Source organism: Enoplosus armatus, chromosome 15, assembly GCF_043641665.1.
Source record: "Enoplosus armatus isolate fEnoArm2 chromosome 15, fEnoArm2.hap1, whole genome shotgun sequence".
NCBI lineage: Eukaryota > Metazoa > Chordata > Actinopteri > Centrarchiformes > Enoplosidae > Enoplosus > Enoplosus armatus.
In genome coordinates this window covers 1869885-1897274 of record NC_092194.1, presented here as the reverse complement: position 1 = coordinate 1897274, position 27390 = coordinate 1869885, and the positions used below count along the sequence as shown (strand labels likewise).

The following is a 27390-nucleotide window of genomic DNA, read 5'->3' as shown; positions in this document are numbered from 1 at the left end:
CTTCTCGCTGCCAACGGGATCGCAGGTACATTGCATTAGTCAACACACAGCTTCACGGTGTATGCCAAACACTGCTGCACAGCAACACTGCCACTTTGTGGACATAATGCAAAAGTACCCAACGGTCTCAAAATGGACATTGCCACTATCACAAGCTAACGCAGAAGGTGGATATTGGCCTACAGCGCAGACAACAACACATTTGATTTTTCTTTACTTTTCCACATAACAAGGTACAAGAAGTAGCCAACTAGTATTAATTGAACATGGCTTTACTATTGATACAAATTGTAAAGTCTCTTCAGAGACTAACAAAAATTGCCACAGCTGACTGTATTTCAAGTCATCCAGGCGGGGTATTGGGTTAAGTTTTCAACCAGCAATAATCACGTCTCAGCAGAACTTCATAGACTATGAAATTGCCTCTGCGCAAGAATACGTAAGGAAGCTGCGAGTTAAACCTGGATCTTGTCCATGAGTCACAGCACACGTGGTGCATCTGCCAATCTTTACTGAGTGTACAATCATTTCAAAACAATGAAATGTTTATGTTGCGTGTGATTGGCTTATTGATTACAAGCCCCTCCTTTTTAGTGAGTGTACTATTGTTAACAAAGGACATTCTCACAGAGGAGAGCACGCAATTCATTTTGTCCTATCTAAAAGGCCACACCCACTTCTCGCTGCCAACGGGATCGCAGGTACATTGCATTAGTCAACACACAGCTTCACGGTGTATGCCAAACACTGCTGCACAGCAACACTGCCACTTTGTGGACATAATGCAAAAGTACCCAACGGTCTCAAAATGGACATTGCCACTATCACAAGCTAACGCAGAAGGTGGATATTGGCCTACAGCGCAGACAACAACACATTTGATTTTTCTTTACTTTTCCACATAACAAGGTACAAGAAGTAGCCAACTAGTATTCATTGAATATGGCTTTACTATTGATACAAATTGTAAAGTCTCTTCAGAGACTAACAAAAATTGCCACAGCTGACTGTATTTCAAGTCATCCAGGCGGGGTATTGGGTTAAGTTTTCAACCAGCAATAATCACGTCTCAGCAGAACTTCATAGACTATGAAATTGCCTCTGCACAAGAATACTTAAGGAAGCTGCGAGTTAAACCTGGATCTTGTCCATGAGTCACAGCACACGTGGTGCATCTGCCAATCTTTACTGAGTGTACAATCATTTCAAAACAATGAAATGTTTATGTTGCGTGTGATTGGCTTATTGATTACAAGCCCCTCCTTTTTAGTGAGTGTACTATTGTTAACAAAGAACATTCTCACAGAGGAGAACATGCAATTCATTTTGTCCAATCTAAAAGGCTACACCCACTTCTCGTGCCAACCGGATCGCAGGTACATTGCATTAGTCAACACGCAGCTTCATGGTGTATACCAGACACTGCTGCACAGCAACACTGCCGCTTTGTGGACATATTACAAGATTACACAATGGTGTCAAAATGAACATTGCCACTATCACAGCCTGAAGCAGGAGGTGGATATTTACTATCGGCCACTTACGCAGCAGTAAAGTACACATTTGTTTGTGGATTCTTTTTTTTCAACATATCCATCAGGGGAGAGCGCGAACGCAGTCCCCCACTACCAGAAATTATGCAGTCGAGATTCCCACATTCGGGGCATTCGCAGGAGTCAGCACAACCGGAGTGCAATGGCCGAGCCTCGCCTTGGGTGAACCACCTTCTTGATCATGGTGTCTCCCCTGCCAGGTAAGTATGAATTGGAACTGTAACAGACAGGGTGCTCAGTCCCACACTCTGGACCCTGGCTGACGGTGCCTACAACGCATAATCCCACAGTTCAGTGCCTTTGTGACTCTGAGCAGCCCAGCAACTGCACAAAGGCCTGAGACCTAAGCACACTAGCAATGGAAGAATGTCTAAAGCACATTTCTTCCACAAACAAAGGACATTCTCACAGAGGAGAGCGCGCAATTCATTTTGTCCTATCTAAAAGGCCACACCCACTGCCAACGGGATCGCAGGTACATTGCATTAGTCAACACACAGCTTCACGGTGTATGCCAAACACTGCTGCACAGCAACACTGCCACTTTGTGGACATAATGCAAAAGTACCCAACGTTCTCAAAATGGACATTGCCACTATCACAAGCTGAGGCAGAAGGTGGATATTGGGTATCAGCCTCCTACGCATGTCCAACACAGGATGAGACATATTTGTTTGTGAGTTTTTTTTGCAACATATCCATCAGGGGAGAGCGCGAACGCAGTCCCCCACTACCAGAAATTATGCAGTCGAGATTCCCACATTTGGGGAATTCGCAGGGGTCAGCACAACCGGAGTGCAATGGCCGAGCCTCGCCCTGGGTGAACCACCTTCTTGATCATGGTGTCTCCCCTGCCAGGTAAGTATGAATTGGAACTGTAACAGACAGGGTGCTCAGTCCCACACTCTGGACCCTGGCTGACGGTGCCTACAACGCATAATCCCACAGTTCAGTGCCTTTGTGACTCTGAGCAGCCCAGCAACTGCACAAACGCCTGAGACCTAAGCACGCTAGCAATGGAAGAATGTCTAGAGCACATTTCTTCCACAAACAAAGGACATTCTCACAGAGGAGAGCGCGCAATTCATTTTGTCCTATCTAAAAGGCCACACCCACTGCCAACGGGATCGCAGGTACATTGCATTAGTCAACACACAGCTTCACGGTGTATGCCAAACACTGCTGCACAGCAACACTGCCACTTTGTGGACATAATGCAAAAGTACCCAACGGTCTCAAAATGGACATTGCCACTATCACAAGCTAACGCAGAAGATGGATATTGGCCTACAGCGCAGACAACAACACATTTGATTTTTCTTTACTTTTCCACATAACAAGGTACAAGAAGTAGCCAACTAGTATTCATTGAATATGGCTTTACTATTGATACAAATTGTAAAGTCTCTTCAGAGACTAACAAAAATTGCCACAGCTGACTGTATTTCAAGTCATCCAGGCGGGGTATTGGGTTAAGTTTTCAACCAGCAATAATCACGTCTCAGCAGAACTTCATAGACTATGAAATTGCCTCTGCGCAAGAATACTCAAGGAAGCTGCGAGTTAAACCTGGATCTTGTCCATGAGTCACAGCACACGTGGTGCATCTGCCAATCTTTACTGAGTGTACAATCATTTCAAAACAATGAAATGTTTATGTTGCGTGTGATTGGCTTATTGATTACAAGCCCCTCCTTTTTAGTGAGTGTACTATTGTTAACAAAGAACATTCTCACAGAGGAGAACATGCAATTCATTTTGTCCAATCTAAAAGGCTACACCCACTTCTCGTGCCAACCGGATCGCAGGTACATTGCATTAGTCAACACGCAGCTTCATGGTGTATACCAGACACTGCTGCACAGCAACACTGCCGCTTTGTGGACATATTACAAGATTACACAATGGTGTCAAAATAAACATTGCCACTATCACAGCCTGAAGCAGGAGGTGGATATTTACTATCGGCCACTTACGCAGCAGTAAAGTACACATTTGTTTGTGAGTTTTTTTTGCAACATATCCATCAGGGGAGAGCGCGAACGCAGTCCCACACTACCAGAAATTATGCAGTCGAGATTCCCACATTTGGGGAATTCGCAGGGGTCAGCACAACCGGAGTGCAATGGCCGAGCCTCGCCCTGGGTGAACCACCTTCTTGATCATGGTGTCTCCCCTGCCAGGTAAGTATGAATTGGAACTGTAACAGACAGGGTGCTCAGTCCCACACTCTGGACCCTGGCTGACGGTGCCTACAACGCATAATCCCACAGTTCAGTGCCTTTGTGACTCTGAGCAGCCCAGCAACTGCACAAACGCCTGAGACCTAAGCACGCTAGCAATGGAAGAATGTCTAGAGCACATTTCTTCCACAAACAAAGGACATTCTCACAGAGGAGAGCGCGCAATTCATTTTGTCCTATCTAAAAGGCCACACCCACTGCCAACGGGATCGCAGGTACATTGCATTAGTCAACACACAGCTTCACGGTGTATGCCAAACACTGCTGCACAGCAACACTGCCACTTTGTGGACATAATGCAAAAGTACCCAACGTTCTCAAAATGGACATTGCCACTATCACAAGCTGAGGCAGAAGGTGGATATTGGGTATCAGCCTCCTACGCATGTCCAACACAGGATGAGACATATTTGTTTGTGAGTTTTTTTTGCAACATATCCATCAGGGGAGAGCGCGAACGCAGTCCCCCACTACCAGAAATTATGCAGTCGAGATTCCCACATTTGGGGAATTCGCAGGGGTCAGCACAACCAGAGTGCAATGGCCGAGCCTCGCCCTGGGTGAACCACCTTCTTGATCATGGTGTCTCCCCTGCCAGGTAAGTATGAATTGGAACTGTAACAGACAGGGTGCTCAGTCCCACACTCTGGACCCTGGCTGACGGTGCCTACAACGCATAATCCCACAGTTCAGTGCCTTTGTGACTCTGAGCAGCCCAGCAACTGCACAAACGCCTGAGACCTAAGCACGCTAGCAATGGAAGAATGTCTAGAGCACATTTCTTCCACAAACAAAGGACATTCTCACAGAGGAGAGTACGCAATTCATTTTGTCCTATCTAAAAGGCCACACCCACTTCTCGCTGCCAACGGGATCGCAGGTACATTGCATTAGTCAACACACAGCTTCACGGTGTATGCCAAACACTGCTGCACAGCAACACTGCCACTTTGTGGACATAATGCAAAAGTACCCAACGGTCTCAAAATGGACATTGCCACTATCACAAGCTAACGCAGAAGGTGGATATTGGCCTACAGCGCAGACAACAACACATTTGATTTTTCTTTACTTTTCCACATAACAAGGTACAAGAAGTAGCCAACTAATATTCATTGAACATGGCTTTACTATTGATACAAATTGTAAAGTCTCTTCAGAAACTAAGAAAAATTGCCACAGCTGACTGTATTTCAAGTCATCCAGGCGGGGTATTGGGTTAAGTTTTCAACCAGCAATAATCACGTCTCAGCAGAACTTCATAGACTATGAAATTGCCTCTGCACAAGAATACTCAAGGAAGCTGCGAGTTAAACCTGGATCTTGTCCATGAGTCACAGCACACGTGGTGCATCTGCCAATCTTTACTGAGTGTACAATCATTTCAAAACAATGAAATGTTTATGTTGCGTGTGATTGGCTTATTGATTACAAGCCCCTCCTTTTTAGTGAGTGTACTATTGTTAACAAAGGACATTCTCACAGAGGAGAACATGCAATTCATTTTGTCCAATCTAAAAGGCTACACCCACTTCTCGTGCCAACCGGATCGCAGGTACATTGCATTAGTCAACACGCAGCTTCATGGTGTATACCAGACACTGCTGCACAGCAACACTGCCGCTTTGTGGACATATTACAAGATTACACAATGGTGTCAAAATGAACATTGCCACTATCACAGCCTGAAGCAGGAGGTGGATATTTACTATCGGCCACTTACGCAGCAGTAAAGTACACATTTGTTTGTGGATTCTTTTTTTTCAACATATCCATCAGGGGAGAGCGCGAACGCAGTCCCCCACTACCAGAAATTATGCAGTCGAGATTCCCACATTTGGGGAATTCGCAGGAGTCAGCACAACCGGAGTGCAATGGCCGAGCCTCGCCCTGGGTGAACCACCTTCTTGATCATGGTGTCTCCCCTGCCAGGTAAGTATGAATTGGAACTGTAACAGACAGGGTGCTCAGTCCCACACTCTGGACCCTGGCTGACGGTGCCTACAACGCATAATCCCACAGTTCAGTGCCTTTGTGACTCTGAGCAGCCCAGCAACTGCACAAAGGCCTGAGACCTAAGCACACTAGCAATGGAAGAATGTCTAGAGCACATTTCTTCCACAAACAAAGGACATTCTCACAGAGGAGAGCGCGCAATTCATTTTGTCCAATCTAAAAGGCCACACCCACTGCCAACGGGATCGCAGGTACATTGCATTAGTCAACACACAGCTTCACGGTGTAAGCCAAACACTGCTGCACAGCAACACTGCCACTTTGTGGACATAATGCAAAAGTACCCAACGTTCTCAAAATGGACATTGCCACTATCACAAGCTGAGGCAGAAGGTGGATATTGGGTATCAGCCTCCTACGCATGTCCAACACAGGATGAGACATATTTGTTTGTGAGTTTTTTTTGCAACATATCCATCAGGGGAGAGCGCGAACGCAGTCCCCCACTACCAGAAATTATGCAGTCGAGATTCCCACATTTGGGGAATTCGCAGGGGTCAGCACAACCGGAGTGCAATGGCCGAGCCTCGCCCTGGGTGAACCACCTTCTTGATCATGGTGTCTCCCCTGCCAGGTAAGTATGAATTGGAACTGTAACAGACAGGGTGCTCAGTCCCACACTCTGGACCCTGGCTGACGGTGCCTACAACGCATAATCCCACAGTTCAGTGCCTTTGTGACTCTGAGCAGCCCAGCAACTGCACAAACGCCTGAGACCTAAGCACGCTAGCAATGGAAGAATGTCTAGAGCACATTTCTTCCACAAACAAAGGACATTCTCACAGAGGAGAGCACGCAATTCATTTTGTCCTATCTAAAAGGCCACACCCACTTCTCGCTGCCAACGGGATCGCAGGTACATTGCATTAGTCAACACACAGCTTCACGGTGTATGCCAAACACTGCTGCACAGCAACACTGCCACTTTGTGGACATAATGCAAAAGTACCCAACGGTCTCAAAATGGACATTGCCACTATCACAAGCTAACGCAGAAGGTGGATATTGGCCTACAGCGCAGACAACAACACATTTGATTCTTCTTTACTTTTCCACATAACAAGGTACAGGAAGTAGCCAACTAGTATTCATTGAACATGGCTTTACTATTGATACAAATTGTAAAGTCTCTTCAGAGACTAACAAAAATTGCCACAGCTGACTGTATTTCAAGTCATCCAGGCGGGGTATTGGGTTAAGTTTTCAACCAGCAATAATCACGTCTCAGCAGAACTTCATAGACTATGAAATTGCCTCTGCGCAAGAATACTCAAGGAAGCTGCGAGTTAAACCTGGATCTTGTCCATGAGTCACAGCACACGTGGTGCATCTGCCAATCTTTACTGAGTGTACAATCATTTCAAAACAATGAAATGTTTATGTTGCGTGTGATTGGCTTATTGATTACAAGCCCCTCCTTTTTAGTGAGTGTACTATTGTTAACAAAGAACATTCTCACAGAGGAGAACATGCAATTCATTTTGTCCAATCTAAAAGGCTACACCCACTTCTCGTGCCAACCGGATCGCAGGTACATTGCATTAGTCAACACGCAGCTTCATGGTGTATACCAGACACTGCTGCACAGCAACACTGCCGCTTTGTGGACATATTACAAGATTACACAATGGTGTCAAAATAAACATTGCCACTATCACAGCCTGAAGCAGGAGGTGGATATTTACTATCGGCCACTTACGCAGCAGTAAAGTACACATTTGTTTGTGAGTTTTTTTTGCAACATATCCATCAGGGGAGAGCGCGAACGCAGTCCCCCACTACCAGAAATTATGCAGGAGGAGAGCGCGCAATTCATTTTGTCCTATCTAAAAGGCCACACCCACTGCCAACGGGATCGCAGGTACATTGCATTAGTCAACACACAGCTTCACGGTGTATGCCAAACACTGCTGCACAGCAACACTGCCACTTTGTGGACATAATGCAAAAGTACCCAACGGTCTCAAAATGGACATTGCCACTATCACAAGCTAACGCAGAAGGTGGATATTGGGTATCAGCCTCCTACGCATGTCCAACACAGGATGAGACATATTTGTTTGTGAGTTTTTTTTGCAACATATCCATCAGGGGAGAGCGCGAACGCAGTCCCCCACTACCAGAAATTATGCAGTCGAGATTCCCACATTTGGGGAATTCGCAGGGGTCAGCACAACCGGAGTGCAATGGCCGAGCCTCGCCCTGGGTGAACCACCTTCTTGATCATGGTGTCTCCCCTGCCAGGTAAGTATGAATTGGAACTGTAACAGACAGGGTGCTCAGTCCCACACTCTGGACCCTGGCTGACGGTGCCTACAACGCATAATCCCACAGTTCAGTGCCTTTGTGACTCTGAGCAGCCCAGCAACTGCACAAACGCCTGAGACCTAAGCACGCTAGCAATGGAAGAATGTCTAGAGCACATTTCTTCCACAAACAAAGGACATTCTCACAGAGGAGAGCGCGCAATTCATTTTGTCCTATCTAAAAGGCCACACCCACTTCTCGCTGCCAACGGGATCGCAGGTACATTGCATTAGTCAACACACAGCTTCACGGTGTATGCCAAACACTGCTGCACAGCAACACTGCCACTTTGTGGACATAATGCAAAAGTACCCAACGGTCTCAAAATGGACATTGCCACTATCACAAGCTAACGCAGAAGGTGGATATTGGCCTACAGCGCAGACAACAACACATTTGATATTTCTTTACTTTTCCACATAACAAGGTACAAGAAGTAGCCAACTAGTATTCATTGAATATGGCTTTACTATTGATACAAATTGTAAAGTCTCTTCAGAGACTAACAAAAATTGCCACAGCTGACTGTATTTCAAGTCATCCAGGCGGGGTATTGGGTTAAGTTTTCAACCAGCAATAATCACGTCTCAGCAGAACTTCATAGACTATGAAATTGCCTCTGCACAAGAATACTTAAGGAAGCTGCGAGTTAAACCTGGATCTTGTCCATGAGTCACAGCACACGTGGTGCATCTGCCAATCTTTACTGAGTGTACAATCATTTCAAAACAATGAAATGTTTATGTTGCGTGTGATTGGCTTATTGATTACAAGCCCCTCCTTTTTAGTGAGTGTACTATTGTTAACAAAGAACATTCTCACAGAGGAGAACATGCAATTCATTTTGTCCAATCTAAAAGGCTACACCCACTTCTCGTGCCAACCGGATCGCAGGTACATTGCATTAGTCAACACGCAGCTTCATGGTGTATACCAGACACTGCTGCACAGCAACACTGCCGCTTTGTGGACATATTACAAGATTACACAATGGTGTCAAAATGAACATTGCCACTATCACAGCCTGAAGCAGGAGGTGGATATTTACTATCGGCCACTTACGCAGCAGTAAAGTACACATTTGTTTGTGGATTCTTTTTTTTCAACATATCCATCAGGGGAGAGCGCGAACGCAGTCCCCCACTACCAGAAATTATGCAGTCGAGATTCCCACATTTGGGGAATTCGCAGGAGTCAGCACAACCGGAGTGCAATGGCCGAGCCTCGCCCTGGGTGAACCACCTTCTTGATCATGGTGTCTCCCCTGCCAGGTAAGTATGAATTGGAACTGTAACAGACAGGGTGCTCAGTCCCACACTCTGGACCCTGGCTGACGGTGCCTACAACGCATAATCCCACAGTTCAGTGCCTTTGTGACTCTGAGCAGCCCAGCAACTGCACAAAGGCCTGAGACCTAAGCACACTAGCAATGGAAGAATGTCTAAAGCACATTTCTTCCACAAACAAAGGACATTCTCACAGAGGAGAGCGCGCAATTCATTTTGTCCTATCTAAAAGGCCACACCCACTGCCAACGGGATCGCAGGTACATTGCATTAGTCAACACACAGCTTCACGGTGTATGCCAAACACTGCTGCACAGCAACACTGCCACTTTGTGGACATAATGCAAAAGTACCCAACGGTCTCAAAATGGACATTGCCACTATCACAAGCTAACGCAGAAGGTGGATATTGGCCTACAGCGCAGACAACAACACATTTGATTCTTCTTTACTTTTCCACATAACAAGGTACAGGAAGTAGCCAACTAGTATTCATTGAACATGGCTTTACTATTGATACAAATTGTAAAGTCTCTTCAGAGACTAACAAAAATTGCCACAGCTGACTGTATTTCAAGTCATCCAGGCGGGGTATTGGGTTAAGTTTTCAACCAGCAATAATCACGTCTCAGCAGAACTTCATAGACTATGAAATTGCCTCTGCGCAAGAATACGTAAGGAAGCTGCGAGTTAAACCTGGATCTTGTCCATGAGTCACAGCACACGTGGTGCATCTGCCAATCTTTACTGAGTGTACAATCATTTCAAAACAATGAAATGTTTATGTTGCGTGTGATTGGCTTATTGATTACAAGCCCCTCCTTTTTAGTGAGTGTACTATTGTTAACAAAGAACATTCTCACAGAGGAGAACATGCAATTCATTTTGTCCAATCTAAAAGGCTACACCCACTTCTCGTGCCAACCGGATCGCAGGTACATTGCATTAGTCAACACGCAGCTTCATGGTGTATACCAGACACTGCTGCACAGCAACACTGCCGCTTTGTGGACATATTACAAGATTACACAATGGTGTCAAAATAAACATTGCCACTATCACAGCCTGAAGCAGGAGGTGGATATTTACTATCGGCCACTTACGCAGCAGTAAAGTACACATTTGTTTGTGAGTTTTTTTTGCAACATATCCATCAGGGGAGAGCGCGAACGCAGTCCCCCACTACCAGAAATTATGCAGGAGGAGAGCGCGCAATTCATTTTGTCCTATCTAAAAGGCCACACCCACTGCCAACGGGATCGCAGGTACATTGCATTAGTCAACACACAGCTTCACGGTGTATGCCAAACACTGCTGCACAGCAACACTGCCACTTTGTGGACATAATGCAAAAGTACCCAACGGTCTCAAAATGGACATTGCCACTATCACAAGCTAACGCAGAAGGTGGATATTGGCCTACAGCGCAGACAACAACACATTTGATTTTTCTTTACTTTTCCACATAACAAGGTACAAGAAGTAGCCAACTAGTATTCATTGAATATGGCTTTACTATTGATACAAATTGTAAAGTCTCTTCAAAGACTAACAAAAATTGCCACAGCTGACTGTATTTCAAGTCATCCAGGCGGGGTATTGGGTTAAGTTTTCAACCAGCAATAATCACGTCTCAGCAGAACTTCATAGACTATGAAATTGCCTCTGCGCAAGAATACTCAAGGAAGCTGCGAGTTAAACCTGGATCTTGTCCATGAGTCACAGCACACGTGGTGCATCTGCCAATCTTTACTGAGTGTACAATCATTTCAAAACAATGAAATGTTTATGTTGCGTGTGATTGGCTTATTGATTACAAGCCCCTCCTTTTTAGTGAGTGTACTATTGTTAACAAAGAACATTCTCACAGAGGAGAACATGCAATTCATTTTGTCCAATCTAAAAGGCTACACCCACTTCTCGTGCCAACCGGATCGCAGGTACATTGCATTAGTCAACACGCAGCTTCATGGTGTATACCAGACACTGCTGCACAGCAACACTGCCGCTTTGTGGACATATTACAAGATTACACAATGGTGTCAAAATAAACATTGCCACTATCACAGCCTGAAGCAGGAGGTGGATATTTACTATCGGCCACTTACGCAGCAGTAAAGTACACATTTGTTTGTGAGTTTTTTTTGCAACATATCCATCAGGGGAGAGCGCGAACGCAGTCCCCCACTACCAGAAATTATGCAGTCGAGATTCCCACATTTGGGGAATTCGCAGGGGTCAGCACAACCGGAGTGCAATGGCCGAGCCTCGCCCTGGGTGAACCACCTTCTTGATCATGGTGTCTCCCCTGCCAGGTAAGTATGAATTGGAACTGTAACAGACAGGGTGCTCAGTCCCACACTCTGGACCCTGGCTGACGGTGCCTACAACGCATAATCCCACAGTTCAGTGCCTTTGTGACTCTGAGCAGCCCAGCAACTGCACAAACGCCTGAGACCTAAGCACGCTAGCAATGGAAGAATGTCTAGAGCACATTTCTTCCACAAACAAAGGACATTCTCACAGAGGAGAGCGCGCAATTCATTTTGTCCTATCTAAAAGGCCACACCCACTGCCAACGGGATCGCAGGTACATTGCATTAGTCAACACACAGCTTCACGGTGTATGCCAAACACTGCTGCACAGCAACACTGCCACTTTGTGGACATAATGCAAAAGTACCCAACGTTCTCAAAATGGACATTGCCACTATCACAAGCTGAGGCAGAAGGTGGATATTGGGTATCAGCCTCCTACGCATGTCCAACACAGGATGAGACATATTTGTTTGTGAGTTTTTTTTGCAACATATCCATCAGGGGAGAGCGCGAACGCAGTCCCCCACTACCAGAAATTATGCAGGAGGAGAGCGCGCAATTCATTTTGTCCTATCTAAAAGGCCACACCCACTGCCAACGGGATCGCAGGTACATTGCATTAGTCAACACACAGCTTCACGGTGTATGCCAAACACTGCTGCACAGCAACACTGCCACTTTGTGGACATAATGCAAAAGTACCCAACGGTCTCAAAATGGACATTGCCACTATCACAAGCTAACGCAGAAGGTGGATATTGGCCTACAGCGCAGACAACAACACATTTGATTTTTCTTTACTTTTCCACATAACAAGGTACAAGAAGTAGCCAACTAGTATTCATTGAATATGGCTTTACTATTGATACAAATTGTAAAGTCTCTTCAGAGACTAACAAAAATTGCCACAGCTGACTGTATTTCAAGTCATCCAGGCGGGGTATTGGGTTAAGTTTTCAACCAGCAATAATCACGTCTCAGCAGAACTTCATAGACTATGAAATTGCCTCTGCGCAAGAATACTCAAGGAAGCTGCGAGTTAAACCTGGATCTTGTCCATGAGTCACAGCACACGTGGTGCATCTGCCAATCTTTACTGAGTGTACAATCATTTCAAAACAATGAAATGTTTATGTTGCGTGTGATTGGCTTATTGATTACAAGCCCCTCCTTTTTAGTGAGTGTACTATTGTTAACAAAGAACATTCTCACAGAGGAGAACATGCAATTCATTTTGTCCAATCTAAAAGGCTACACCCACTTCTCGTGCCAACCGGATCGCAGGTACATTGCATTAGTCAACACGCAGCTTCATGGTGTATACCAGACACTGCTGCACAGCAACACTGCCGCTTTGCGGACATATTACAAGATTACACAATGGTGTCAAAATAAACATTGCCACTATCACAGCCTGAAGCAGGAGGTGGATATTTACTATCGGCCACTTACGCAGCAGTAAAGTACACATTTGTTTGTGAGTTTTTTTTGCAACATATCCATCAGGGGAGAGCGCGAACGCAGTCCCCCACTACCAGAAATTATGCAGTCGAGATTCCCACATTTGGGGAATTCGCAGGGGTCAGCACAACTGGAGTGCAATGGCCGAGCCTCGCCCTGGGTGAACCACCTTCTTGATCATGGTGTCTCCCCTGCCAGGTAAGTATGAATTGGAACTGTAACAGACAGGGTGCTCAGTCCCACACTCTGGACCCTGGCTGACGGTGCCTACAACGCATAATCCCACAGTTCAGTGCCTTTGTGACTCTGAGCAGCCCAGCAACTGCACAAACGCCTGAGACCTAAGCACGCTAGCAATGGAAGAATGTCTAGAGCACATTTCTTCCACAAACAAAGGACATTCTCACAGAGGAGAGCGCGCAATTCATTTTGTCCTATCTAAAAGGCCACACCCACTGCCAACGGGATCGCAGGTACATTGCATTAGTCAACACACAGCTTCACGGTGTATGCCAAACACTGCTGCACAGCAACACTGCCACTTTGTGGACATAATGCAAAAGTACCCAACGTTCTCAAAATGGACATTGCCACTATCACAAGCTGAGGCAGAAGGTGGATATTGGGTATCAGCCTCCTACGCATGTCCAACACAGGATGAGACATATTTGTTTGTGAGTTTTTTTTGCAACATATCCATCAGGGGAGAGCGCGAACGCAGTCCCCCACTACCAGAAATTATGCAGTCGAGATTCCCACATTTGGGGAATTCGCAGGGGTCAGCACAACCGGAGTGCAATGGCCGAGCCTCGCCCTGGGTGAACCACCTTCTTGATCATGGTGTCTCCCCTGCCAGGTAAGTATGAATTGGAACTGTAACAGACAGGGTGCTCAGTCCCACACTCTGGACCCTGGCTGACGGTGCCTACAACGCATAATCCCACAGTTCAGTGCCTTTGTGACTCTGAGCAGCCCAGCAACTGCACAAACGCCTGAGACCTAAGCACGCTAGCAATGGAAGAATGTCTAGAGCACATTTCTTCCACAAACAAAGGACATTCTCACAGAGGAGAGCGCGCAATTCATTTTGTCCTATCTAAAAGGCCACACCCACTTCTCGCTGCCAACGGGATCGCAGGTACATTGCATTAGTCAACACACAGCTTCACGGTGTATGCCAAACACTGCTGCACAGCAACACTGCCACTTTGTGGACATAATGCAAAAGTACCCAACGGTCTCAAAATGGACATTGCCACTATCACAAGCTAACGCAGAAGGTGGATATTGGCCTACAGCGCAGACAACAACACATTTGATATTTCTTTACTTTTCCACATAACAAGGTACAAGAAGTAGCCAACTAGTATTCATTGAATATGGCTTTACTATTGATACAAATTGTAAAGTCTCTTCAGAGACTAACAAAAATTGCCACAGCTGACTGTATTTCAAGTCATCCAGGCGGGGTATTGGGTTAAGTTTTCAACCAGCAATAATCACGTCTCAGCAGAACTTCATAGACTATGAAATTGCCTCTGCACAAGAATACTTAAGGAAGCTGCGAGTTAAACCTGGATCTTGTCCATGAGTCACAGCACACGTGGTGCATCTGCCAATCTTTACTGAGTGTACAATCATTTCAAAACAATGAAATGTTTATGTTGCGTGTGATTGGCTTATTGATTACAAGCCCCTCCTTTTTAGTGAGTGTACTATTGTTAACAAAGAACATTCTCACAGAGGAGAACATGCAATTCATTTTGTCCAATCTAAAAGGCTACACCCACTTCTCGTGCCAACCGGATCGCAGGTACATTGCATTAGTCAACACGCAGCTTCATGGTGTATACCAGACACTGCTGCACAGCAACACTGCCGCTTTGTGGACATATTACAAGATTACACAATGGTGTCAAAATGAACATTGCCACTATCACAGCCTGAAGCAGGAGGTGGATATTTACTATCGGCCACTTACGCAGCAGTAAAGTACACATTTGTTTGTGGATTCTTTTTTTTCAACATATCCATCAGGGGAGAGCGCGAACGCAGTCCCCCACTACCAGAAATTATGCAGTCGAGATTCCCACATTTGGGGAATTCGCAGGAGTCAGCACAACCGGAGTGCAATGGCCGAGCCTCGCCCTGGGTGAACCACCTTCTTGATCATGGTGTCTCCCCTGCCAGGTAAGTATGAATTGGAACTGTAACAGACAGGGTGCTCAGTCCCACACTCTGGACCCTGGCTGACGGTGCCTACAACGCATAATCCCACAGTTCAGTGCCTTTGTGACTCTGAGCAGCCCAGCAACTGCACAAAGGCCTGAGACCTAAGCACACTAGCAATGGAAGAATGTCTAAAGCACATTTCTTCCACAAACAAAGGACATTCTCACAGAGGAGAGCGCGCAATTCATTTTGTCCTATCTAAAAGGCCACACCCACTGCCAACGGGATCGCAGGTACATTGCATTAGTCAACACACAGCTTCACGGTGTATGCCAAACACTGCTGCACAGCAACACTGCCACTTTGTGGACATAATGCAAAAGTACCCAACGTTCTCAAAATGGACATTGCCACTATCACAAGCTGAGGCAGAAGGTGGATATTGGGTATCAGCCTCCTACGCATGTCCAACACAGGATGAGACATATTTGTTTGTGAGTTTTTTTTGCAACATATCCATCAGGGGAGAGCGCGAACGCAGTCCCCCACTACCAGAAATTATGCAGTCGAGATTCCCACATTTGGGGAATTCGCAGGGGTCAGCACAACCGGAGTGCAATGGCCGAGCCTCGCCCTGGGTGAACCACCTTCTTGATCATGGTGTCTCCCCTGCCAGGTAAGTATGAATTGGAACTGTAACAGACAGGGTGCTCAGTCCCACACTCTGGACCCTGGCTGACGGTGCCTACAACGCATAATCCCACAGTTCAGTGCCTTTGTGACTCTGAGCAGCCCAGCAACTGCACAAACGCCTGAGACCTAAGCACGCTAGCAATGGAAGAATGTCTAGAGCACATTTCTTCCACAAACAAAGGACATTCTCACAGAGGAGAGCGCGCAATTCATTTTGTCCTATCTAAAAGGCCACACCCACTGCCAACGGGATCGCAGGTACATTGCATTAGTCAACACACAGCTTCACGGTGTATGCCAAACACTGCTGCACAGCAACACTGCCACTTTGTGGACATAATGCAAAAGTACCCAACGGTCTCAAAATGGACATTGCCACTATCACAAGCTAACGCAGAAGGTGGATATTGGCCTACAGCGCAGACAACAACACATTTGATTTTTCTTTACTTTTCCACATAACAAGGTACAAGAAGTAGCCAACTAGTATTCATTGAATATGGCTTTACTATTGATACAAATTGTAAAGTCTCTTCAGAGACTAACAAAAATTGCCACAGCTGACTGTATTTCAAGTCATCCAGGCAGGGTATTGGGTTAAGTTTTCAACCAGCAATAATCACGTCTCAGCAGAACTTCATAGACTATGAAATTGCCTCTGCGCAAGAATACTCAAGGAAGCTGCGAGTTAAACCTGGATCTTGTCCATGAGTCACAGCACACGTGGTGCATCTGCCAATCTTTACTGAGTGTACAATCATTTCAAAACAATGAAATGTTTATGTTGCGTGTGATTGGCTTATTGATTACAAGCCCCTCCTTTTTAGTGAGTGTACTATTGTTAACAAAGAACATTCTCACAGAGGAGAACATGCAATTCATTTTGTCTATTCTAAAAGGCTACACCCACTTCTCGTGCCAACCGGATCGCAGGTACATTGCATTAGTCAACACGCAGCTTCATGGTGTATACCAGACACTGCTGCACAGCAACACTGCCGCTTTGTGGACATATTACAAGATTACACAATGGTGTCAAAATAAACATTGCCACTATCACAGCCTGAAGCAGGAGGTGGATATTTACTATCGGCCACTTACGCAGCAGTAAAGTACACATTTGTTTGTGAGTTTTTTTTGCAACATATCCATCAGGGGAGAGCGCGAACGCAGTCCCCCACTACCAGAAATTATGCAGTCGAGATTCCCACATTTGGGGAATTCGCAGGGGTCAGCACAACCGGAGTGCAATGGCCGAGCCTCGCCCTGGGTGAACCACCTTCTTGATCATGGTGTCTCCCCTGCCAGGTAAGTATGAATTGGAACTGTAACAGACAGGGTGCTCAGTCCCACACTCTGGACCCTGGCTGACGGTGCCTACAACGCATAATCCCACAGTTCAGTGCCTTTGTGACTCTGAGCAGCCCAGCAACTGCACAAACGCCTGAGACCTAAGCACGCTAGCAATGGAAGAATGTCTAGAGCACATTTCTTCCACAAACAAAGGACATTCTCACAGAGGAGAGCGCGCAATTCATTTTGTCCTATCTAAAAGGCCACACCCACTGCCAACGGGATCGCAGGTACATTGCATTAGTCAACACACAGCTTCACGGTGTATGCCAAACACTGCTGCACAGCAACACTGCCACTTTGTGGACATAATGCAAAAGTACCCAACGTTCTCAAAATGGACATTGCCACTATCACAAGCTGAGGCAGAAGGTGGATATTGGGTATCAGCCTCCTACGCATGTCCAACACAGGATGAGACATATTTGTTTGTGAGTTTTTTTTGCAACATATCCATCAGGGGAGAGCGCGAACGCAGTCCCCCACTACCAGAAATTATGCAGTCGAGATTCCCACATTTGGGGAATTCGCAGGGGTCAGCACAACCGGAGTGCAATGGCCGAGCCTCGCCCTGGGTGAACCACCTTCTTGATCATGGTGTCTCCCCTGCCAGGTAAGTATGAATTGGAACTGTAACAGACAGGGTGCTCAGTCCCACACTCTGGACCCTGGCTGACGGTGCCTACAACGCATAATCCCACAGTTCAGTGCCTTTGTGACTCTGAGCAGCCCAGCAACTGCACAAACGCCTGAGACCTAAGCACGCTAGCAATGGAAGAATGTCTAGAGCACATTTCTTCCACAAACAAAGGACATTCTCACAGAGGAGAGTACGCAATTCATTTTGTCCTATCTAAAAGGCCACACCCACTTCTCGCTGCCAACGGGATCGCAGGTACATTGCATTAGTCAACACACAGCTTCACGGTGTATGCCAAACACTGCTGCACAGCAACACTGCCACTTTGTGGACATAATGCAAAAGTACCCAACGGTCTCAAAATGGACATTGCCACTATCACAAGCTAACGCAGAAGGTGGATATTGGCCTACAGCGCAGACAACAACACATTTGATTTTTCTTTACTTTTCCACATAACAAGGTACAAGAAGTAGCCAACTAGTATTCATTGAATATGGCTTTACTATTGATACAAATTGTAAAGTCTCTTCAGAGACTAACAAAAATTGCCACAGCTGACTGTATTTCAAGTCATCCAGGCGGGGTATTGGGTTAAGTTTTCAACCAGCAATAATCACGTCTCAGCAGAACTTCATAGACTATGAAATTGCCTCTGCGCAAGAATACGTAAGGAAGCTGCGAGTTAAACCTGGATCTTGTCCATGAGTCACAGCACACGTGGTGCATCTGCCAATCTTTACTGAGTGTACAATCATTTCAAAACAATGAAATGTTTATGTTGCGTGTGATTGGCTTATTGATTACAAGCCCCTCCTTTTTAGTGAGTGTACTATTGTTAACAAAGAACATTCTCACAGAGGAGAACATGCAATTCATTTTGTCCAATCTAAAAGGCTACACCCACTTCTCGTGCCAACCGGATCGCAGGTACATTGCATTAGTCAACACGCAGCTTCATGGTGTATACCAGACACTGCTGCACAGCAACACTGCCGCTTTGTGGACATATTACAAGATTACACAATGGTGTCAAAATGAACATTGCCACTATCACAGCCTGAAGCAGGAGGTGGATATTTACTATCGGCCACTTACGCAGCAGTAAAGTATACATTTGTTTGTGGATTCTTTTTTTTCAACATATCCATCAGGGGAGAGCGCGAACGCAGTCCCCCACTACCAGAAATTATGCAGTCGAGATTCCCACATTTGGGGAATTCGCAGGGGTCAGCACAACCGGAGTGCAATGGCCGAGCCTCGCCCTGGGTGAACCACCTTCTTGATCATGGTGTCTCCCCTGCCAGGTAAGTATGAATTGGAACTGTAACAGACAGGGTGCTCAGTCCCACACTCTGGACCCTGGCTGACGGTGCCTACAACGCATAATCCCACAGTTCAGTGCCTTTGTGACTCTGAGCAGCCCAGCAACTGCACAAACGCCTGAGACCTAAGCACGCTAGCAATGGAAGAATGTCTAGAGCACATTTCTTCCACAAACAAAGGACATTCTCACAGAGGAGAGCGCGCAATTCATTTTGTCCTATCTAAAAGGCCACACCCACTTCTCGCTGCCAACGGGATCGCAGGTACATTGCATTAGTCAACACACAGCTTCACGGTGTATGCCAAACACTGCTGCACAGCAACACTGCCACTTTGTGGACATAATGCAAAAGTACCCAACGGTCTCAAAATGGACATTGCCACTATCACAAGCTAACGCAGAAGGTGGATATTGGCCTACAGCGCAGACAACAACACATTTGATTTTTCTTTACTTTTCCACATAACAAGGTACAAGAAGTAGCCAACTAGTATTCATTGAATATGGCTTTACTATTGATACAAATTGTAAAGTCTCTTCAGAGACTAACAAAAATTGCCACAGCTGACTGTATTTCAAGTCATCCAGGCGGGGTATTGGGTTAAGTTTTCAACCAGCAATAATCACGTCTCAGCAGAACTTCATAGACTATGAAATTGCCTCTGCACAAGAATACTTAAGGAAGCTGCGAGTTAAACCTGGATCTTGTCCATGAGTCACAGCACACGTGGTGCATCTGCCAATCTTTACTGAGTGTACAATCATTTCAAAACAATGAAATGTTTATGTTGCGTGTGATTGGCTTATTGATTACAAGCCCCTCCTTTTTAGTGAGTGTACTATTGTTAACAAAGAACATTCTCACAGAGGAGAACATGCAATTCATTTTGTCCAATCTAAAAGGCTACACCCACTTCTCGTGCCAACCGGATCGCAGGTACATTGCATTAGTCAACACGCAGCTTCATGGTGTATACCAGACACTGCTGCACAGCAACACTGCCGCTTTGTGGACATATTACAAGATTACACAATGGTGTCAAAATAAACATTGCCACTATCACAGCCTGAAGCAGGAGGTGGATATTTACTATCGGCCACTTACGCAGCAGTAAAGTACACATTTGTTTGTGGATTCTTTTTTTTCAACATATCCATCAGGGGAGAGCGCGAACGCAGTCCCCCACTACCAGAAATTATGCAGTCGAGATTCCCACATTTGGGGAATTCGAAGGAGTCAGCACAACCGGAGTGCAATGGCCGAGCCTCGCTCTGGGTGAACCACCTTCTTGATCATGGTGTCTCCTCTGCCAGGTAAGTATGAATTGGAACTGTAACAGACAGGGTGCTCAGTCCCACACTCTGGACCCTGGCTGACGGTGCCTACAACGCATAATCCCACAGTTCAGTGCCTTTGTGACTCTGAGCAGCCCAGCAACTGCACAAAGGCCTGAGACCTAAGCACACTAGCAATGGAAGAATGTCTAAAGCACATTTCTTCCACAAACAAAGGACATTCTCACAGAGGAGAGCGCGCAATTCATTTTGTCCTATCTAAAAGGCCACACCCACTGCCAACGGGATCGCAGGTACATTGCATTAGTCAACACACAGCTTCACGGTGTATGCCAAACACTGCTGCACAGCAACACTGCCACTTTGTGGACATAATGCAAAAGTACCCAACGTTCTCAAAATGGACATTGCCACTATCACAAGCTGAGGCAGAAGGTGGATATTGGGTATCAGCCTCCTACGCATGTCCAACACAGGATGAGACATATTTGTTTGTGAGTTTTTTTTGCAACATATCCATCAGGGGAGAGCGCGAACGCAGTCTCCCACTACCAGAAATTATGCAGTCGAGATTCCCACATTTGGGGAATTCGCAGGGGTCAGCACAACCGGAGTGCAATGGCCGAGCCTCGCCCTGGGTGAACCACCTTCTTGATCATGGTGTCTCCCCTGCCAGGTAAGTATGAATTGGAACTGTAACAGACAGGGTGCTCAGTCCCACACTCTGGACCCTGGCTGACGGTGCCTACAACGCATAATCCCACAGTTCAGTGCCTTTGTGACTCTGAGCAGCCCAGCAACTGCACAAACGCCTGAGACCTAAGCACGCTAGCAATGGAAGAATGTCTAGAGGACATTTCTTCCACAAACAAAGGACATTCTCACAGAGGAGAGCACGCAATTCATTTTGTCCTATCTAAAAGGCCACACCCACTTCTCGCTGCCAACGGGATCGCAGGTACATTGCATTAGTCAACACACAGCTTCACGGTGTATGCCAAACACTGCTGCACAGCAACACTGCCACTTTGTGGACATAATGCAAAAGTACCCAACGGTCTCAAAATGGACATTGCCACTCTCACAAGCTAACGCAGAAGGTGGATATTGGCCTACAGCGCAGACAACAACACATTTGATTTTTCTTTACTTTTCCACATAACAAGGTACAAGAAGTAGCCAACTAGTATTAATTGAACATGGCTTTACTATTGATACAAATTGTAAAGTCTCTTCAGAGACTAACAAAAATTGCCACAGCTGACTGTATTTCAAGTCATCCAGGCGGGGTATTGGGTTAAGTTTTCAACCAGCAATAATCACGTCTCAGCAGAACTTCATAGACTATGAAATTGCCTCTGCGCAAGAATACGTAAGGAAGCTGCGAGTTAAACCTGGATCTTGTCCATGAGTCACAGCACACGTGGTGCATCTGCCAATCTTTACTGAGTGTACAATCATTTCAAAACAATGAAATGTTTATGTTGCGTGTGATTGGCTTATTGATTACAAGCCCCTCCTTTTTAGTGAGTGTACTATTGTTAACAAAGAACATTCTCACAGAGGAGAACATGCAATTCATTTTGTCCAATCTAAAAGGCTACACCCACTTCTCGTGCCAACCGGATCGCAGGTACATTGCATTAGTCAACACGCAGCTTCATGGTGTATACCAGACACTGCTGCACAGCAACACTGCCGCTTTGTGGACATATTACAAGATTACACAATGGTGTCAAAATGAACATTGCCACTATCACAGCCTGAAGCAGGAGGTGGATATTTACTATCGGCCACTTACGCAGCAGTAAAGTACACATTTGTTTGTGGATTCTTTTTTTTCAACATATCCATCAGGGGAGAGCGCGAACGCAGTCCCCCACTACCAGAAATTATGCAGTCGAGATTCCCACATTTGGGGAATTCGCAGGGGTCAGCACAACCGGAGTGCAATGGCCGAGCCTCGCCCTGGGTGAACCACCTTCTTGATCATGGTGTCTCCCCTGCCAGGTAAGTATGAATTGGAACTGTAACAGACAGGGTGCTCAGTCCCACACTCTGGACCCTGGCTGACGGTGCCTACAACGCATAATCCCACAGTTCAGTGCCTTTGTGACTCTGAGCAGCCCAGCAACTGCACAAACGCCTGAGACCTAAGCACGCTAGCAATGGAAGAATGTCTAGAGGACATTTCTTCCACAAACAAAGGACATTCTCACAGAGGAGAGCACGCAATTCATTTTGTCCTATCTAAAAGGCCACACCCACTTCTCGCTGCCAACGGGATCGCAGGTACATTGCATTAGTCAACACACAGCTTCACGGTGTATGCCAAACACTGCTGCACAGCAACACTGCCACTTTGTGGACATAATGCAAAAGTACCCAACGGTCTCAAAATGGACATTGCCACTATCACAAGCTAACGCAGAAGGTGGATATTGGCCTACAGCGCAGACAACAACACATTTGATTTTTCTTTACTTTTCCACATAACAAGGTACAAGAAGTAGCCAACTAGTATTAATTGAACATGGCTTTACTATTGATACAAATTGTAAAGTCTCTTCAGAGACTAACAAAAATTGCCACAGCTGACTGTATTTCAAGTCATCCAGGCGGGGTATTGGGTTAAGTTTTCAACCAGCAATAATCACGTCTCAGCAGAACTTCATAGACTATGAAATTGCCTCTGCGCAAGAATACGTAAGGAAGCTGCGAGTTAAACCTGGATCTTGTCCATGAGTCACAGCACACGTGGTGCATCTGCCAATCTTTACTGAGTGTACAATCATTTCAAAACAATGAAATGTTTATGTTGCGTGTGATTGGCTTATTGATTACAAGCCCCTCCTTTTTAGTGAGTGTACTATTGTTAACAAAGAACATTCTCACAGAGGAGAACATGCAATTCATTTTGTCCAATCTAAAAGGCTACACCCACTTCTCGTGCCAACCGGATCGCAGGTACATTGCATTAGTCAACACGCAGCTTCATGGTGTATACCAGACACTGCTGCACAGCAACACTGCCGCTTTGTGGACATATTACAAGATTACACAATGGTGTCAAAATGAACATTGCCACTATCACAGCCTGAAGCAGGAGGTGGATATTTACTATCGGCCACTTACGCAGCAGTAAAGTACACATTTGTTTGTGGATTCTTTTTTTTCAACATATCCATCAGGGGAGAGCGCGAACGCAGTCCCCCTCTACCAGAAATTATGCAGTCGAGATTCCCACATTTGGGGAATTCGCAGGGGTCAGCACAACTGGAGTGCAATGGCCGAGCCTCGCCCTGGGTGAACCACCTTCTTGATCATGGTGTCTCCCCTGCCAGGTAAGTATGAATTGGAACTGTAACAGACAGGGTGCTCAGTCCCACACTCTGGACCCTGGCTGACGGTGCCTACAACGCATAATCCCACAGTTCAGTGCCTTTGTGACTCTGAGCAGCCCAGCAACTGCACAAACGCCTGAGACCTAAGCACGCTAGCAATGGAAGAATGTCTAGAGCACATTTCTTCCACAAACAAAGGACATTCTCACAGAGGAGAGCACGCAATTCATTTTGTCCTATCTAAAAGGCCACACCCACTTCTCGCTGCCAACGGGATCGCAGGTACATTGCATTAGTCAACACACAGCTTCACGGTGTATGCCAAACACTGCTGCACAGCAACACTGCCACTTTGTGGACATAATGCAAAAGTACCCAACGGTCTCAAAATGGACATTGCCACTATCACAAGCTAACGCAGAAGGTGGATATTGGCCTACAGCGCAGACAACAACACATTTGATTTTTCTTTACTTTTCCACATAACAAGGTACAAGAAGTAGCCAACTAGTATTCATTGAATATGGCTTTACTATTGATACAAATTGTAAAGTCTCTTCAGAGACTAACAAAAATTGCCACAGCTGACTGTATTTCAAGTCATCCAGGCGGGGTATTGGGTTAAGTTTTCAACCAGCAATAATCACGTCTCAGCAGAACTTCATAGACTATGAAATTGCCTCTGCACAAGAATACTTAAGGAAGCTGCGAGTTAAACCTGGATCTTGTCCATGAGTCACAGCACACGTGGTGCATCTGCCAATCTTTACTGAGTGTACAATCATTTCAAAACAATGAAATGTTTATGTTGCGTGTGATTGGCTTATTGATTACAAGCCCCTCCTTTTTAGTGAGTGTACTATTGTTAACAAAGAACATTCTCACAGAGGAGAACATGCAATTCATTTTGTCCAATCTAAAAGGCTACACCCACTTCTCGTGCCAACCGGATCGCAGGTACATTGCATTAGTCAACACGCAGCTTCATGGTGTATACCAGACACTGCTGCACAGCAACACTGCCGCTTTGTGGACATATTACAAGATTACACAATGGTGTCAAAATGAACATTGCCACTATCACAGCCTGAAGCAGGAGGTGGATATTTACTATCGGCCACTTACGCAGCAGTAAAGTACACATTTGTTTGTGGATTCTTTTTTTTCAACATATCCATCAGGAGAGAGCGCGAACGCAGTCCCCCACTACCAGAAATTATGCAGTCGAGATTCCCACATTTGGGGAATTCGCAGGAGTCAGCACAACCGGAGTGCAATGGCCGAGCCTCGCCCTGGGTGAACCACCTTCTTGATCATGGTGTCTCCCCTGCCAGGTAAGTATGAATTGGAACTGTAACAGACAGGGTGCTCAGTCCCACACTCTGGACCCTGGCTGACGGTGCCTACAACGCATAATCCCACAGTTCAGTGCCTTTGTGACTCTGAGCAGCCCAGCAACTGCACAAAGGCCTGAGACCTAAGCACACTAGCAATGGAAGAATGTCTAAAGCACATTTCTTCCACAAACAAAGGACATTCTCACAGAGGAGAGCGCGCAATTCATTTTGTCCTATCTAAAAGGCCACACCCACTGCCAACGGGATCGCAGGTACATTGCATTAGTCAACACACAGCTTCACGGTGTATGCCAAACACTGCTGCACAGCAACACTGCCACTTTGTGGACATAATGCAAAAGTACCCAACGTTCTCAAAATGGACATTGCCACTATCACAAGCTGAGGCAGAAGGTGGATATTGGGTATCAGCCTCCTACGCATGTCCAACACAGGATGAGACATATTTGTTTGTGAGTTTTTTTTGCAACATATCCATCAGGGGAGAGCGCGAACGCAGTCCCCCACTACCAGAAATTATGCAGTCGAGATTCCCACATTTGGGGAATTCGCAGGGGTCAGCACAACCGGAGTGCAATGGCCGAGCCTCGCCCTGGGTGAACCACCTTCTTGATCATGGTGTCTCCCCTGCCAGGTAAGTATGAATTGGAACTGTAACAGACAGGGTGCTCAGTCCCACACTCTGGACCCTGGCTGACGGTGCCTACAACGCATAATCCCACAGTTCAGTGCCTTTGTGACTCTGAGCAGCCCAGCAACTGCACAAATGCCTGAGACCTAAGCACGCTAGCAATGGAAGAATGTCTAGAGCACATTTCTTCCACAAACAAAGGACATTCTCACAGAGGAGAGCACGCAATTAATTTTGTCCTATCTAAAAGGCCACACCCACTTCTCGTTGCCAACGGGATCGCAGGTACATTGTATTAGTCAACACACAGCTTCACGGTGTATGCCAAACACTGCTGCACAGCAACACTGCCACTTTGTGGACATAATGCAAAAGTACCCAACGGTCTCAAAATGGACATTGCCACTATCACAAGCTGACGCAGAAGGTGGATATTGGCCTACAGCGCAAACAACAACACATTTGATTTTTCTTTACTTTTCCACATAACAAGGTACAAGAAGTAGACAACTAGTATTCATTGAATATGGCTTTACTATTGATACAAATTGTAAAGTCTCTTCAGAAACTATCAAAAATTGCCACAGCTGACTGTATTTCAAGTCATCCAGGCGGGGTATTGGGTTAAGTTTTCAACCAGCAATAATCACGTCTCAGCAGAACTTCATAGACTATGTAATTGCCTCTGCGCAAGAATACTTGAGGAAGCTGCGAGTTAAACCTGGATCTTGTCCATGAGTCACAGCACACGTGGTGCATCTGCCAATCTTTACTGAGTGTACAATCATTTCAAAACAATGAAATGTTTGGGGACTTCCGGATGTGCTTTGCCGTGTGAAGACGTGTGTGCGGAGGCTCCGTGTAAAAGTAGTCAAAAATATTAATATCGCCATATTTGTATCATTTTGGGGGGGCTGGACGAATAAGATTCTGTTTTGGGAGTGAACGAGTGCGTTCTCAGTGCAGTTTACGACCGAAAATGACCTCCAGATCGACTCGAACGGGCGGAGAAAAGCCGCCGGTGGTTAGCAACTTGACCTCCTCGGCTAGCAAGGGTGATATTAGCCTAACACGTGCCGACGACATGCCTCAGTGGGCTAAGGATATGATGTCCGAGATTAAAAACGGCAACGTTGAGAATACGAAATACAGGGAGGAGACAAAGACCGAGATCGTGAGGTGCAAAGAAGAAGTAGAGAAAGGAAGGAAAGAGACGAAGGCCGAGATGGAAAAATGGGCTAAGAGCGTGGAAGAGAATGCTAAAGCTCAGTTTGAGTTGCTACGTGGGGAGGTGAGGCTGATTAGCGATCATACTAGCAGTTTGGCTAACAGGATGGACGAACGGAAAAAAGAGGTGGATGAAATATTGAATGGTCAGTCTGACAGCATAA

The 27390-nt window shown here is 46.0% G+C and overlaps 39 non-coding genes across 39 annotated transcripts; all 39 read right to left on the bottom strand.

Moving 5' to 3' along the window:
• Positions 1-296: 296 nt before the first annotated feature.
• On the bottom strand, positions 297-437 carry LOC139298361 (U4 spliceosomal RNA). Its single transcript, XR_011598631.1, has one exon. It is a non-coding gene; the product is annotated as a U4 spliceosomal RNA (small nuclear RNA).
• Positions 438-972: 535 nt separating this feature from the next.
• On the bottom strand, positions 973-1113 carry LOC139298435 (U4 spliceosomal RNA). Its single transcript, XR_011598702.1, has one exon. It is a non-coding gene; the product is annotated as a U4 spliceosomal RNA (small nuclear RNA).
• A 484-nt stretch (positions 1114-1597) lies between these two features.
• On the bottom strand, positions 1598-1761 carry LOC139298314 (U1 spliceosomal RNA). Its single transcript, XR_011598595.1, has one exon. It is a non-coding gene; the product is annotated as a U1 spliceosomal RNA (small nuclear RNA).
• Positions 1762-2255: 494 nt separating this feature from the next.
• LOC139298310 (U1 spliceosomal RNA) lies at positions 2256-2419 on the bottom strand. The gene has a single exon (XR_011598592.1). It is a non-coding gene; the product is annotated as a U1 spliceosomal RNA (small nuclear RNA).
• A 538-nt stretch (positions 2420-2957) lies between these two features.
• Positions 2958-3098, bottom strand: LOC139298360 (U4 spliceosomal RNA). Its single transcript, XR_011598630.1, has one exon. It is a non-coding gene; the product is annotated as a U4 spliceosomal RNA (small nuclear RNA).
• Positions 3099-3580: 482 nt separating this feature from the next.
• Positions 3581-3744, bottom strand: LOC139298279 (U1 spliceosomal RNA). The gene has a single exon (XR_011598564.1). It is a non-coding gene; the product is annotated as a U1 spliceosomal RNA (small nuclear RNA).
• Positions 3745-4238: 494 nt separating this feature from the next.
• On the bottom strand, positions 4239-4402 carry LOC139298230 (U1 spliceosomal RNA). The gene has a single exon (XR_011598518.1). It is a non-coding gene; the product is annotated as a U1 spliceosomal RNA (small nuclear RNA).
• A 545-nt stretch (positions 4403-4947) lies between these two features.
• LOC139298446 (U4 spliceosomal RNA) lies at positions 4948-5088 on the bottom strand. The gene has a single exon (XR_011598713.1). It is a non-coding gene; the product is annotated as a U4 spliceosomal RNA (small nuclear RNA).
• A 484-nt stretch (positions 5089-5572) lies between these two features.
• Positions 5573-5736, bottom strand: LOC139298243 (U1 spliceosomal RNA). The gene has a single exon (XR_011598530.1). It is a non-coding gene; the product is annotated as a U1 spliceosomal RNA (small nuclear RNA).
• Positions 5737-6230: 494 nt separating this feature from the next.
• On the bottom strand, positions 6231-6394 carry LOC139298299 (U1 spliceosomal RNA). The gene has a single exon (XR_011598581.1). It is a non-coding gene; the product is annotated as a U1 spliceosomal RNA (small nuclear RNA).
• A 545-nt stretch (positions 6395-6939) lies between these two features.
• Positions 6940-7080, bottom strand: LOC139298359 (U4 spliceosomal RNA). Its single transcript, XR_011598629.1, has one exon. It is a non-coding gene; the product is annotated as a U4 spliceosomal RNA (small nuclear RNA).
• Positions 7081-7900: 820 nt separating this feature from the next.
• On the bottom strand, positions 7901-8064 carry LOC139298287 (U1 spliceosomal RNA). The gene has a single exon (XR_011598570.1). It is a non-coding gene; the product is annotated as a U1 spliceosomal RNA (small nuclear RNA).
• Positions 8065-8609: 545 nt separating this feature from the next.
• LOC139298434 (U4 spliceosomal RNA) lies at positions 8610-8750 on the bottom strand. Its single transcript, XR_011598701.1, has one exon. It is a non-coding gene; the product is annotated as a U4 spliceosomal RNA (small nuclear RNA).
• A 484-nt stretch (positions 8751-9234) lies between these two features.
• Positions 9235-9398, bottom strand: LOC139298242 (U1 spliceosomal RNA). Its single transcript, XR_011598529.1, has one exon. It is a non-coding gene; the product is annotated as a U1 spliceosomal RNA (small nuclear RNA).
• Positions 9399-9936: 538 nt separating this feature from the next.
• Positions 9937-10077, bottom strand: LOC139298357 (U4 spliceosomal RNA). Its single transcript, XR_011598627.1, has one exon. It is a non-coding gene; the product is annotated as a U4 spliceosomal RNA (small nuclear RNA).
• An 864-nt stretch (positions 10078-10941) lies between these two features.
• On the bottom strand, positions 10942-11082 carry LOC139298439 (U4 spliceosomal RNA). Its single transcript, XR_011598706.1, has one exon. It is a non-coding gene; the product is annotated as a U4 spliceosomal RNA (small nuclear RNA).
• Positions 11083-11564: 482 nt separating this feature from the next.
• Positions 11565-11728, bottom strand: LOC139298274 (U1 spliceosomal RNA). The gene has a single exon (XR_011598559.1). It is a non-coding gene; the product is annotated as a U1 spliceosomal RNA (small nuclear RNA).
• Positions 11729-12604: 876 nt separating this feature from the next.
• On the bottom strand, positions 12605-12745 carry LOC139298356 (U4 spliceosomal RNA). Its single transcript, XR_011598626.1, has one exon. It is a non-coding gene; the product is annotated as a U4 spliceosomal RNA (small nuclear RNA).
• A 482-nt stretch (positions 12746-13227) lies between these two features.
• Positions 13228-13391, bottom strand: LOC139298300 (U1 spliceosomal RNA). Its single transcript, XR_011598582.1, has one exon. It is a non-coding gene; the product is annotated as a U1 spliceosomal RNA (small nuclear RNA).
• A 494-nt stretch (positions 13392-13885) lies between these two features.
• On the bottom strand, positions 13886-14049 carry LOC139298262 (U1 spliceosomal RNA). Its single transcript, XR_011598548.1, has one exon. It is a non-coding gene; the product is annotated as a U1 spliceosomal RNA (small nuclear RNA).
• A 545-nt stretch (positions 14050-14594) lies between these two features.
• Positions 14595-14735, bottom strand: LOC139298433 (U4 spliceosomal RNA). The gene has a single exon (XR_011598700.1). It is a non-coding gene; the product is annotated as a U4 spliceosomal RNA (small nuclear RNA).
• A 484-nt stretch (positions 14736-15219) lies between these two features.
• Positions 15220-15383, bottom strand: LOC139298241 (U1 spliceosomal RNA). Its single transcript, XR_011598528.1, has one exon. It is a non-coding gene; the product is annotated as a U1 spliceosomal RNA (small nuclear RNA).
• A 494-nt stretch (positions 15384-15877) lies between these two features.
• On the bottom strand, positions 15878-16041 carry LOC139298251 (U1 spliceosomal RNA). The gene has a single exon (XR_011598537.1). It is a non-coding gene; the product is annotated as a U1 spliceosomal RNA (small nuclear RNA).
• A 538-nt stretch (positions 16042-16579) lies between these two features.
• Positions 16580-16720, bottom strand: LOC139298441 (U4 spliceosomal RNA). Its single transcript, XR_011598708.1, has one exon. It is a non-coding gene; the product is annotated as a U4 spliceosomal RNA (small nuclear RNA).
• A 482-nt stretch (positions 16721-17202) lies between these two features.
• Positions 17203-17366, bottom strand: LOC139298239 (U1 spliceosomal RNA). The gene has a single exon (XR_011598526.1). It is a non-coding gene; the product is annotated as a U1 spliceosomal RNA (small nuclear RNA).
• A 494-nt stretch (positions 17367-17860) lies between these two features.
• Positions 17861-18024, bottom strand: LOC139298227 (U1 spliceosomal RNA). The gene has a single exon (XR_011598515.1). It is a non-coding gene; the product is annotated as a U1 spliceosomal RNA (small nuclear RNA).
• Positions 18025-18569: 545 nt separating this feature from the next.
• LOC139298354 (U4 spliceosomal RNA) lies at positions 18570-18710 on the bottom strand. Its single transcript, XR_011598625.1, has one exon. It is a non-coding gene; the product is annotated as a U4 spliceosomal RNA (small nuclear RNA).
• Positions 18711-19194: 484 nt separating this feature from the next.
• On the bottom strand, positions 19195-19358 carry LOC139298215 (U1 spliceosomal RNA). Its single transcript, XR_011598504.1, has one exon. It is a non-coding gene; the product is annotated as a U1 spliceosomal RNA (small nuclear RNA).
• A 545-nt stretch (positions 19359-19903) lies between these two features.
• On the bottom strand, positions 19904-20044 carry LOC139298432 (U4 spliceosomal RNA). Its single transcript, XR_011598699.1, has one exon. It is a non-coding gene; the product is annotated as a U4 spliceosomal RNA (small nuclear RNA).
• Positions 20045-20528: 484 nt separating this feature from the next.
• LOC139298315 (U1 spliceosomal RNA) lies at positions 20529-20692 on the bottom strand. The gene has a single exon (XR_011598596.1). It is a non-coding gene; the product is annotated as a U1 spliceosomal RNA (small nuclear RNA).
• Positions 20693-21186: 494 nt separating this feature from the next.
• LOC139298291 (U1 spliceosomal RNA) lies at positions 21187-21350 on the bottom strand. Its single transcript, XR_011598574.1, has one exon. It is a non-coding gene; the product is annotated as a U1 spliceosomal RNA (small nuclear RNA).
• Positions 21351-21895: 545 nt separating this feature from the next.
• LOC139298353 (U4 spliceosomal RNA) lies at positions 21896-22036 on the bottom strand. The gene has a single exon (XR_011598624.1). It is a non-coding gene; the product is annotated as a U4 spliceosomal RNA (small nuclear RNA).
• A 484-nt stretch (positions 22037-22520) lies between these two features.
• Positions 22521-22684, bottom strand: LOC139298478 (U1 spliceosomal RNA). Its single transcript, XR_011598743.1, has one exon. It is a non-coding gene; the product is annotated as a U1 spliceosomal RNA (small nuclear RNA).
• Positions 22685-23229: 545 nt separating this feature from the next.
• On the bottom strand, positions 23230-23370 carry LOC139298352 (U4 spliceosomal RNA). Its single transcript, XR_011598623.1, has one exon. It is a non-coding gene; the product is annotated as a U4 spliceosomal RNA (small nuclear RNA).
• Positions 23371-23854: 484 nt separating this feature from the next.
• On the bottom strand, positions 23855-24018 carry LOC139298302 (U1 spliceosomal RNA). The gene has a single exon (XR_011598584.1). It is a non-coding gene; the product is annotated as a U1 spliceosomal RNA (small nuclear RNA).
• A 545-nt stretch (positions 24019-24563) lies between these two features.
• Positions 24564-24704, bottom strand: LOC139298431 (U4 spliceosomal RNA). The gene has a single exon (XR_011598698.1). It is a non-coding gene; the product is annotated as a U4 spliceosomal RNA (small nuclear RNA).
• A 484-nt stretch (positions 24705-25188) lies between these two features.
• Positions 25189-25352, bottom strand: LOC139298294 (U1 spliceosomal RNA). Its single transcript, XR_011598577.1, has one exon. It is a non-coding gene; the product is annotated as a U1 spliceosomal RNA (small nuclear RNA).
• A 494-nt stretch (positions 25353-25846) lies between these two features.
• LOC139298467 (U1 spliceosomal RNA) lies at positions 25847-26010 on the bottom strand. The gene has a single exon (XR_011598732.1). It is a non-coding gene; the product is annotated as a U1 spliceosomal RNA (small nuclear RNA).
• Positions 26011-26555: 545 nt separating this feature from the next.
• LOC139298445 (U4 spliceosomal RNA) lies at positions 26556-26696 on the bottom strand. The gene has a single exon (XR_011598712.1). It is a non-coding gene; the product is annotated as a U4 spliceosomal RNA (small nuclear RNA).
• Between the last annotated feature and the right edge of the window lie 694 nt (positions 26697-27390).